General features: G+C 47.6%; 1 protein-coding gene across 4 annotated transcripts in view; it reads left to right on the forward strand.

Moving 5' to 3' along the window:
- The first annotated feature begins 7483 nt into the window (after window positions 1-7483).
- The window catches only part of PLCH1 (phospholipase C eta 1), a 136204-nt gene continuing 131519 nt past the window's right edge, over window positions 7484-12168 (forward strand). For 2 of the 4 annotated variants that reach the window (XM_081955607.1, XM_081955604.1), the window contains exon 1: window positions 7484-7761. The gene's annotated coding sequence lies outside the window, so the exon portion shown is untranslated. The remainder of the gene's footprint in view (window positions 7762-12168) is intronic. The other 2 variants (XM_081955606.1, XM_081955605.1) reach the window with 1 other exon arrangement.

The raw sequence follows: 12168 nt of genomic DNA on the forward strand, positions 1-12168 counted from the left end.
AGTCTTTAACTTTTGCCAGAAGGAACGGAGGTCGGTGGTAGTTCGAATGTCTGGGGGGAGGTCATTCCAGAGGGTTGGGCCCATCACAGAGAAGGATCTACTCCTAGGTGTCACCCGCTGGCATTGACTAGCAGACGGCACCAGGAGGAGCCCCTCTCTGTGTGAGCGGATAGGTCGCAGGGACGTGTGTGGTAGGATGCGATCCTGCAGGTAACTAGGTCCACTGCCATGGAGCGCTTTAAAGATGGTGATCAATACCTTGAAACGCACCCGAAAGGCCACAGGTAGCCAGTGCAGCTCGCGCAGGAGAGGTGTTACGTGGGAGTAACGTGTACGTCCCATAATAGCCCGCGCGGCTGCGTTCTGAACTAGCTGCAGTCTCCGGATGCGTCCCAAGGGAAGCCCCATGTAGAGAGCATTGCAGTAGTCCAGGCGAGACGTCACCAGCGCATGAGTGACCGTGCGCAGGGCACTCCGGTCCAGTAGGGGGCGCAATTGGCGCACCAGGCGAACCTGGTGGAACGCCCCCCTTGCCACGGCTGCCACATGGTCCTCCATTGACAGCCGGGCATCAAGGAGGACGCCCAAATTGCGCGCCCGCTCCACAGGGGACAATTGTTCGCCCCCTATGGCCAGCGATGGAGTCAGCTGGCTGAACCGAGGTGCCGGTAACCACAGCCACTCGGTCTTGGAGGGGTTGAGTTTGAGTCTGTTGTCCCCCATCCAGACCCCGACGGCTTCCAAACACCGGGACATCACTTCGACAGCCTCGTTGGGGTGGTTTGGGGTTGAAATATACAGCTGAGTATCATCAGCGTAAAGATGGTACTCAACCCCAAAACCACGGATGATCTCACCCAGCGGCTTCACATATGCGTTGAACAGGAGAGGCGAGAGGACCGACCCCTGTGGCACCCCACAAGTGAGTGGCCTCAGGGACGATCTCTGCCCCCCTGTCAACACACATTGCTTCCGGTCGGAGAGGTAGGAGCCGAACCACCGCAAAACGGTGCCTCCGACTCCCATCCCCTCCAACCGGCGCAATAGGATACCATGGTCGATGGTATCAAAAGCCGCCGAGAGGTCTAATAGGACCAGGATAGAGGAGCAACCCCTATCTCTGGCCCTCCAGAGATCATCAACCAACGCGACCAAGGCTGTCTCAGTGCTGTGCCCGGGTCGGAAGCCGGACTGGCGCGGGTCTAGATAGTCGGATTCGTCTAGGTGTCGTGGGAGCTGCTGCGCCACCACATTCTCAACAACCTTCGCCAAGAAGGGGAGGTTGGAGACTGGACGATAGTTAGCTAGCTCCATTGGGTCGAGCGCAGGCCTCTTGAGCAAGGGTCTCACCACCGCCTCTTTCAAGGCGGTTGGTAAGTATCCCTCACTCAGTGAGGCGCTCACCAGGCCCAGGAGCCAGCCTCGTGTCACCTCCCAGGCTGCCAGTACCAGCCAGGAGGGGCACGGGTCCGTTAAACAAGTGGTGGGTCGCAGCCGTCCACGCAGCCTGTCCAAATCCTCGGGGGCAACAGAGTCAAACTCCTCCCAGAATGGTCTCTCAAGACTCGCTGTTGGCGGCTCGTCTGGTCCACTGACGGAGGTCCACCCGCTCCGGATCTGATCGATTTTGTCCTGAAGATATTCCCCAAACTCCTCTGCTCTACCCTGTAACCACCCCAACGAGGCTGTCGAAGTGATGTCCCGGTGTTTGGAGGCCGTCGGGGTCTGGATGGGGGACAACAGACTCAAACTCAACCCCTCCAAGACCGAGTGGCTGTGGTTGCCGGCACCTCGGTTCAGCCAGCTGACTCCATCGCTGGCCATAGGGGGCGAACAGTTGTCCCCTGTGGAGCGGGCGCGCAATTTGGGTGTCCTCCTTGATGCCCGGCTGTCAATGGAGGACCATGTGGCAGCCGTGGCAAGGGGGGCATTCCACCAGGTTCGCCTGGTGCGCCAATTGCGCCCCCTACTAGACCGGAGTGCCTTGCGCACGGTCACTCATGCGCTGGTGACGTCTCGCCTGGACTACTGCAATGCCCTCTACATGGGGCTTCCCTTGGGACGCATCCGGAGACTGCAGCTAGTTCAGAACGCAGCCGCGCGGGTTATTATGGGAAGTACTCGCTACTCCCACGTAACACCTCTCCTGCGCGAGCTGCACTGGCTACCTGTAGCCTTTCGGGTGCGTTTCAAGGTATTGATCACCATCTTTAAAGCGCTCCATGGCAGAGGACCTAGTTATCTGCAGGATCGCATCCTACCACACACGTCCCTGCGACCTATCCGCTCACACAGGGAGGGGCTCCTCCTGGTGCCGTCTGCTAGGCAATGCCAGCGGGCGACACCTAGGAGTAGATCCTTCTCTGTGATGGGCCCAACCCTCTGGAATGACCTCCCCCCAGACATTCGAACTACCACCGACCTCCGCTCCTTCCGGCAAAAGTTAAAGACCCACCTATTTCGATCAGCTGGCCTGGCACTTCCTTAGTTTTATCTCCCGGGATTTATTATTTTAATTGGGTTTTAAGGGTTTTATAGGTTTTTTAATGTATTATATTTATTATTCGATTACAGTCTCATAACCTCCTTCACCAGTATTAATTTAATTGTTTATGTATGTATTTTATAATGTATTTTAGTGACTGTACACCGCCCCGAGTCCTTTCCGGGAGAGGGGGCGGTCTATAAGTGTGAATAATAAATAAATAAATAAATAAGTAAGGGTGTCTCCCGCGCCCCCTGCGATAAGAGGGAGCGAGTCACCCTAAACAGGGCGGCAGGGCGGTTATCCGCGGACGCAATAAGAGCAGCACAATGTCTACGTTTGGCTGCTCTTATTGCCACAAGGTAAGTCCGCAAATAGGCTCTTACCTGTGTTCAGTCAGATTCGGAGCGCGAGGATCTCCATCTGCTCTCTAGACGTCTCCTGTGGCGCTTCATCACCCTGAGTTCCTCAGTAAACCAAGGAGCCCGGGTGGGTCGATGCCGCAGGAGAGGTCGCAACGGCGCAACCCGGTCCAAGGCCCCAGTCGTCGCCCTATTCCAGGCAGTCACTAGGTCCTCGGAACGGGAGCGGGACAAGGCTACAGGTATTGGCCCAAGCTCCGTCAGGAATCTATCAGATTCCATCAGGTGCCTGGGGCGGTACCAGTTTATAGAGTCTGGTTCCGCCTCCTCGCGGTGGGGGATAGCGCCAGGGAAGTCCAGCCGGAGGGATGAGTGGTCTGACCATGACAGGGGCGTGATAACTAAATCCCCTATTCCCAGATCACTCGTCCACTGTTCAGATACAAAAATGAGGTCCAGTGTGTGGCCCCCTTCGTGAGTGGGGCCCTGCACTAATTGGGTCAGGTCCATGGCCGTCATGGAAGCCATGAACTCCCGAGCCACCTCGGAAGCCGCTCCCGTTGACGGCAAGTTGAAGTCCCCCATGACCAAAAGTCTGGGAGTCTCAACTGCCGTCGCTGAGATTAGCTCGAGGAGCTCGGGCAGGGCTGCTGATGCATAGCGAGGAGCCAAGTATACAATCAGCAAGCCCCACTGCCTCCCTGGGCCCCAACTCACACCAAGGGACTCACACCCGGGTATCTGAGGAACAGTGAACTCCCTCGGCTCTAAACATTCCCGCATAACCACCGCCACCCCACCACCCTTAACCAGGGCCCGAGGCTGATGGAATGCTCGAAAACCCGGTGGGCACATTTCCACGAGGGGTAAACCACCCTCGTGGCCCAACCAGGTCTCCGTTATCCCTGCAAGGTCTAGCTCCCCCTCTGAGATCAACTCATTAATGAGGGGGGGCCTTGTTGGTGACAGACCTTGCGTTGCAAAGCATCAGCCGCAGGCCCTGGCTCTGTAGCACCTGTCCACCTAGACTGCAGGGGTTGGTACAAGCGACCGGGCGTAACCAGCAGCCGCGGTCTCCCAACCGACCTTGGGATCTTATCCTGTCCTCGCATCCCCTCCTCCCCGCAACCGTTGTAATAGGACAACCCTCTGCTTTCGTGACCTTTATATTCCCCCCCTCCACCGCGTCCCTGTCCTTCCTGGACTCACCCGTCTGTCCGGCTCTGGCCCTCCTCCCGGTCTGATTAACCCCCCCCCCACCCTGGGACCCCCTAAAAAAGATAAAAAACACTTTACTAAAAATCCCCTTAGCTTCCGATTCCTGCACCTCTCGGGGTCCACGAACCCGTCCTCGAGGCGGGCCCTTGAAAGAGCCAAGGGCCAAGCCTGCGAGAGAGGGGCCTCCCGCAGGCGGAGCAAGTCTAACCTCGAATACGTTATTAAAAGTCCCAATAGGGTAAGGTACTGATAAAACAAAGTTGATAGGTCATAGCCGGCGGGCTAGGGTCTCAATAAGGACCAGAGTCTTAAAGTCTAGATGGTAAATCATAGTAAGTAAATTATATTAAGTAAAGTCTGGATGGTAACTTCAGAGGAAGATGGTAGGTAATAGATGGTAGATAGATGGTAAATAATGTCTAGATGGTAACTGGATGGTAGATCCTAGTAAGTAAATCATAGTAAGTAAAGTCTGGATGGTAACTTCAGAGGTAATGGTAGGTAATAGATGGTAAATAGATGGTAAATAATGTCTAGGTGGTAACTAGATGGTAACTTCAGAGGAAGGGGGGGAGATGGGAGGTAGTCAAGTGTTGCAAATGGTGGGGAGAGGCAAAGATGGTAAGTGGGAGAAAGATGGTTCACATGGCCCCAGGTGAATAAAAATTCCTTAATGGGTGGGGGGGCCTTCTTGTCCTAATTGTTTATGCTGGGCAGCTGCTCAGACCTGTCCATGGCTCCAAGTGCCAGCTCAGGCTGCTCAAGCCTGTCCATATCCCCAAGCCATGATCTCCAATGGCCTCTAATGGCCTCCAGGCTCCAAATCCTCCCCAGCCATAATTCCAGCCATAATTCCAGGGCCTCACCGATGTCTTTGGTGCCTCTCCAGTGCTCTCCGACACTCCATCACTCCATTACTTCTTCCTTGTTCCTCCCTGTGCCCCCAATGCTGGTAATGGCCCTCCGGTGCCTCAGGTAACTCTCTGGGGGCTCTCCGAGGTTCCTTCCCTTTGTTCCTTTCTCTTTTTTTTTTATTTTCCGGCTTTTCGGCTTTTTGAATTTGCCGGCGTCAGCGCTGCCCGCGCAGCCGCACTGCGCCGTCGCCATCTTCACAGGCTTCTTCCCAGCCGATTGCCGCTTACGACCTCCAACTCCTTCCTGCTCTCTGGTCTTCACCGACCACCCTGGAGGGCCGAAACTGGCCCAAAACAAGCCAGGGTGGTCGGGCTATCAACTCTCAGCCCCCTCTGATGGCATAGGGCCGGTTACAGTCCTTATCCGGTCGGGCGCTCCATAGTTCGACTCCGGAGCTCAGGAGGCGACCGCCATGGTCGGAAGCTCCTCCTCCTCCTCCGTCTTAACCACTAGACTAAACTGGCTCATAAATATACATGTATGTATAAGCAATGGAGGTGGCACAGTGGCTAAGATGCTGAGCTTATCGATTAGAAAGGTCAGCAGTTCGAATCCCTAGTGTCACGTAATGGAATGAGCTCCCGTTACTTGTCCCAGCTTCTACCAACCTAGCAGCTCGAAAGAATGTAAAAATGCAAGTAGAAAAATAGGGATCACTTTGGTGGGAAGGTAACAGTGTTCCGTGCACATTTGCCATTTATTCATGCCGGCCACATGACCACGGAGACATCTTCGAACAGCCCTGGCTCTTTGGCTTTGAAACGGAGATGAGCACCACCCCCTAGAGTCGGGAACGACTAGCACAAATGTGCGAGGGAAACCTTTACCTTTAAGCAATGTATCAGCATGCCAAGTAATTATACATTCATGTGAAATAATTTCTGGAGATGCCTTAAAGCAATTCTTATTAACATTACTGCAATATACTCATTAGTGAAAAGCAGAAAAAGAATTATTGATGTCACATAGCCTTTTATGTCTCATTTGTCCCATATATTTTTCTTTATTGAGGTTAGTGTCCCAGTTAACTAGACAGGTAGTGTGGTATAGCGTAGTGGTTAAAGGTGCTGGGTTAGGAAAACCTAGCTTCTATTCCCCTTAGGCATGAGAACCAGCTGGATCTTGGGCCAGTTATTTCTTCCCAGCCCAATAAGCATCAGACTGTACAACTGGCTGGCTGAAACAAACAAACAAAATTGGTCCATCATATACTGATACCTTTGCTGTGTGAGTTAAATGTGCGCAGTGCAAAATAAGTGGACTTTGCAGTTGTGTGGAGCAAATCCTAAGAAAAGCAATAATAGTATTCCAATAAAGGGTAACTGGGAAACCCGAAAGAGTTTTTACGTCCCACAACAAAGATGTTAGATAAATATGTTTATTAGATCCACCCTTCAATATATTGGAATATTTCATTATGTTATATTGAGTTTGTTATAAAATATATTGTCATTGTAATCATCAGCATTCAGTTGTGTTCAACCTTTAGCCAGTCTATGGATCTGCATTTTCTACGTCCCTCTGTCTCGCACTGCCTTCTTCAAGTCCATCAGGGTCATCCTCTTTAGTGTCCAGCCAGAGGGTAATGAAAAAATATTGGGCAGGGAGAAAAAAGATGTAGTAATGAAGCCACCAAACCCTTATAAACATTCATAAAAATGACCTCACAAGATATATTGGGGAAAAAGTACAGAAGCCATATGTTTGCAAAACCCACGTTTAGTCATCAGATGCTACTGTTAAATAGGTCCTTCCTAGGTACTATTTAATCTTTCTGGATCCTAACGTCTAGGATTCATGGAGTTGATTGAACCTCCATAGGGAGAGAATTCCAGTGTGGAGACAACAGTCAAAAAGCCCATTTCCAATGTTCCATCAGATGACAGTCTTGTAAAGATGAGACACAAAGGAAGTTGCTCCTGTTGGATCGGATTAGATGGGTAGATAAATACAGGAAGTGATGGTCTTCAATCAACACAGACATCCAGATTACATGCAGATGAGATATAATCTAACTGTTATTACAGTATAAGCATGGTTGCCTGAATGTTTTGATTAAAAGTCAAGGAACTCATGGTGTTACATTATACAATATATTGTACCTTTTGTGTTTTCACAACTTCCTGAACCATAACTACATGCACTAGGTTTGTGAGACACAGCCAGACTAAAATCAGGTTGATAAACCTGTATCTCAAGTGTGTGTGTGTGTGTGTGTGTGCAAATAAAGATTTTGGGCTGGTCTGAATGATTGTGTGATGCCAACCCTAAAATAGGTAAATAGTACACAACTACATTTCCCCAGTACAAATCTTTTGTGCACTCACTGTGCCATGGGGAAGCAGATTTAAAATATTCATGACATTTCCATGTTTGATCGGGGATGGGGAGTGGGGATTGGGGCTTTTAATCAGATTTGAGCCCAAACTCGCAACCAGGCACCATACGCTATCAAGCGATTTAATCCCCAGCAGTTTGCAGGAGCCATTCCGGATTCAAAAAAACAAACACACACCGCGCTCCGAGTTTTTCTCCTCGCCTCCGCGCCGTTGGGGGTGGCTCGCTGTGTGTTTGAATGAGAAAGCAGGTTGTGGCGGCAGCTGAAAGAGCTGGGCTGGGGGGGGGGGGTGGGTTGGCCGGAGTCTTTGCTGCCTGGCGCGCGAAAGTCTTCAAAACCATTTCAGCAGCAGGAGGAAAACAAGAGAGAGAGAAAGAAGACGAGAAGAAAAAAGAAAGAAAAAAAGGCGCAAGGAAAGGAGGAAGCAAGGGACCTGTGGAAAGGTGGGTCTGAAAAGAGCGGGGGCTGCTGGACTGATCGGATAATGGAGAAAGGTGCAAGGGAACTTTAACGAAGCTATCTCCAACCTGACGCCCCCCGGGTATACTTGGGTATCCTAACAAACACCCCTCACCCAATGCCTGGAAAGTATGAGAGCGGGTCAACTGAACACGTTTCGAGGGCTTGGGGGAACAATTGTTTCGGAGGGGGAGCCGGGTGGTCGCGGCATGTAGAAAGGAAGGAAGAGTAGGACATCCTTTGTGCTCCTGGAAAACCTCGCAGGCACAAACCCCCCTCCCCCCGGACGGGTTTGAAGGCGGTGGCTCAAGTCCCCTCTTCCTTCGCAGCCTCGAGGGTGCCACCTTGCAAAAGGGGCAGCTTCCCCGGATGGCCCACCTGCACGTGTCCCGTCGGGATGGCGAGCGACTCCGCTTAACTTCTGGAGCGCCTCCTTCCAGCTGCCGTTGAGCCCCCTAAGTCCCCCGTGATGAGCCACCTTCGGCGCCGGTGATCACGGAGAAAAGCCTCTTGCTTCCGAGGGAGCCTCGCCCCCTTAAATAAACAAGGCTTCCTTATTTGTATTCCTTCGGGTCGTTCTTCCCTTACTCTCCGGCCCAATGCGCCTTCCCTGGGAAATGTTAAGATCTCTGGGGGCCACCTCAAGGAAGAGTGCCTTGGATTGCAGTCTGCAAAGTGGTGGCAAGTACTGGAGGCTTGCCTTTCCAGCTGGGCGGTGGGCCGCCGGAGTGCTTTTCCTTGACCATTTCTCTTATCCTTTTAGAAGAGACAAAAAGCCGGGGAGGGGGCGGAAGAAAGGGGGTGGTGGTGGATTGTGGAGGCTGCTTATTATCTTCCATCTGTTTACTGAGCTCTCCTCTCTCTCCCCTTAGTCGCTAAGTAGCCTCATGTGGATTCACTCCCCTCAGAAAACCAGCCTCCCTTGGTCAATCCTTCCCTTCCCCGTCTCCCCAAACTTATTGAGGGGAGGGGAGAAGAAAGGTGACTGAGAGCTCCCTTTGTTGTGTTAAGAAAATCAGTCTCTGCAGAGACATTGGCTGCAACAGGCAACAAGTAAAAGGAGCTGGTGTGTTTGTTCCCCTGTCTTAAAAATTAGGCCAACGTTCTCTACAGATGCCTCTTTCTCATTGACTTGAGTTTAGCGTTTGTTAAGTTTTGGATGTTTCTGCTGTGTTAAATTTGGTTATCTCCCTCCCACCCCCTTAGTGGTTGGTTGTGCTGAAGGGAGGGTCCTTGTATTTGAAGTCATAAATAAAACAATGCCCAGGTTTTTGAGCACTCAAGGAATTGATCAGGCAGGATGAAGGCCTTATTAAATTGGAATTACTTATTTCCAGGAGTGGTTGATAATAGGTATCAGTTTGATCCACGTTATTAAAAGCTAACTTTTGGAATAGTATAGCCTGAGTTTTGAACTCTAATGTGAGAGACTGAATTTAAATTCCCCTTTCTGACCATGTATCAGGAATGATTTTAAAAAACAGAGTTTTTAACCCTGGCCGTACTATAAAGTAGGCATAAAAAGTTGTTACATGGAGTAGCTGATAAAAATTCATGCTTTAAACCACCAAGGATATTTAAAAGAAATAAAGCAAATAGTTAATGTAATATTAAGCTTATTTACTCAGAAATTAAGTCCCTTGGTAAAAGATAATGTATCTAGAACTTTGATGAGCTGAAAGCTTTGTATACTAATAATATTAAATACTTAAAAGACATTTTATTTAAGGTGATGTCATGACCTTAAAGGCAGTTTTGGTGTAATGAAAAACTTAATGAATAGATCTCTGCACAAGTTATATAATTGTACATGTGTAGATCTACATTAACTTCACTAGGATTTAGGAATAGAAAAGGTAAAGGTTCCCCTTGCACATTTGTGCTAGTGATTCCCAACTCTAGGGAACAGTGCTCATCTCTGTTACAAAGCCGAAGAGCCAGCGGCATCCCCGTGATCATGTGGCCAGCATGACTAAACACCAAATGCACATGGAACGCTGTTACCTTCCCACCAAAGATGGCCCTTATTTTTCTACTTGCGTTTGTACATGCTTTCAAACTGCTAGGTTGGCAGAAGCTGGGACAAGTAATGGGAGCTCACTCCATTACGTGACACTAGGGATTCGAACTGCTGAACTGCGGACCTTTCTGATCAACAAGCTCAGTGTCTTAGCCACTGAGCCACCATGTATATTGTATTGTATTGTATTATATTGTATTGTATTGTATTGTATTGTATTGTATTATATTATATTATATTAATATAATAATATAATATAATAATACAATATAAAATATAAAATACAATACAATATATAATATAATATAATATAATATAATATAATATAATATAATATAATATAATATAATATAATATAATATAATATAATATAATATAATATAATATAATATAATATAATATAATATAATATAATATAATATAATATAATATAATAATATAATAATACAATACAACAATACAATACAATACAACAATACAATACAATACAATATAAATTATATTATTATTAGGAATATAAGGACTACTTTATATGTCTTAGATTTCCTAGATATCCATTGGTGTCTAGTCTAGCTTAAATCCGTCTGACAGTACAAAAGATTCGGTGTGCATATTGTTCCTCCAAGAATGCAATATTGCTAAAACAGGGCACACCCTAGCTATAGTGATTCATGTACTTCTCATGGTTAGACTACTGCAGTGCACTTTATATGGGGCTGCCCTTCAGGAGGACAGATACAGTTGGCTCAAAATGCAATGAAAAGATACAGTTGGTTCAAAATGCAATGAGTGGCCTGACTGCTGACAAAAGATCCAGCAGCATCATAGTTACCTTAAGATAGCTGCACTGGTTACATCTAACCTCCCAACTCTAGTTCAAGATGCTGGCTTTAACCTTTACCTTTGTACTTGCAGGATTACCTCTCTCAACAAGGACCATCCTACCTTGTGTATTCATCCTGAGATAGGTTGAATGTACAAGGCAGAATGTGAGATGTGGGTGCCTGTGGACACTTCTTTCTTTATAGCGGCTCCCATGACATGGAACACCTTGTCACCAGAGATGAAGGAGCAGAGCAGCATCTCATTTCAGTGGGCTTTGGGTACAGATTTTGGATTTGAACTACACATGCAAATTTTATTATGTGAATTATGTTTATGTAAACTGCCTTGAATTATAGTTTTGCAATTGATTTATTATGTGCCATCAAGTTGTTTTCAACTGCTAGTAACTACATAGGTAGACATCACAGTAGATGGTGGACCACACAGATAGTATTGCGATAGATAGATATTAAATAGTTTTTGGGTAGAAAAAAGACACATTGTGGATATTATGGTTTTTCAAATACTGTATGTGTACCAAAATAGGAATGTATTTATTTTTATGTGGTGTATTTGCTTCTTCCTGTATAAGAACTTGATCATAAGCAAAATCGGTGAGTGCAACTCTATACAAACTTATTTCCTTGAAACTAAAGCTATCTTAGTTTAGTTGGTTTGCTGTTTAGGTAGGTGCACTTGCAAGTCCTTTGGACTGCAAGGCAATCAAACCGGTCAGTCCTAGAGGAGATCAACCCTGACTGCTCTTTAGAAGGCCAGATCCTGAAGATGAAACTTAAATACTTTGGCCACCTAATGAGAAAGAAGGACTCATTGGAGAAGAACCTAATGCTGGGAAAGATTGAGGGCAAAAGAAGAAGGGGATGACAGAGAATGAGGTGGCTGGATGGAGTCACTGAAGCAGTAGGTGTGAGAATGTGATGGGTCAGACATGACTTTGCAACTAACAGCAACAACATAAGATTATAACTTTTTTTTACTAGCAAGTATTTAATTTTTTTATAGTATTTAATATTTTTTAAAAAAATGACCCCTTAAATTTCAAGAATTTTTTTTGCGTAGACAGCTTGATCCTAAATGGGCAAAAGAAGTGTTGCTGAATTAAATGGGAGTTCGGAATAAACATACTGGAAAAAGTAATAGGTCATTACTAGAAGCGCCTTCTTTCTCTACTATCTTATCTCTGACAGTGTATGACAAAAGATGGCACATAAACGGGGTTGACACTTTTCAGTCTGTTCTGTTTTGATATTAGATGAAGTTCTATCCAAACAATGCCAGCAGTGGTGGGTTTGATTAAATGCTCTTGTTCCCAAAGGTAACTCAGGGTCTTCTGGGAAGTATGGATGTCACTTCCAAGTTCTTATCTCCTGCACCATGCCTTATATGTGTTAAATAGATGGATTGTTGTACAGGGTAGGCAGAGCAAAGGGTTAACCTCTTACGAGTTGGTTGATTGCTTTCCCCCTTCACCTCCTATCTTACTACTTTAAAGCACTGGCAAACTGACAGAGGCTCCAGGAATCTG

The sequence above is a fragment of the Natrix helvetica genome (genome assembly GCF_964273705.1).
Source record: "Natrix helvetica genome assembly, chromosome: 5".
In the NCBI taxonomy this organism is placed as follows: Eukaryota; Metazoa; Chordata; class Lepidosauria; order Squamata; family Natricidae; genus Natrix; species Natrix helvetica.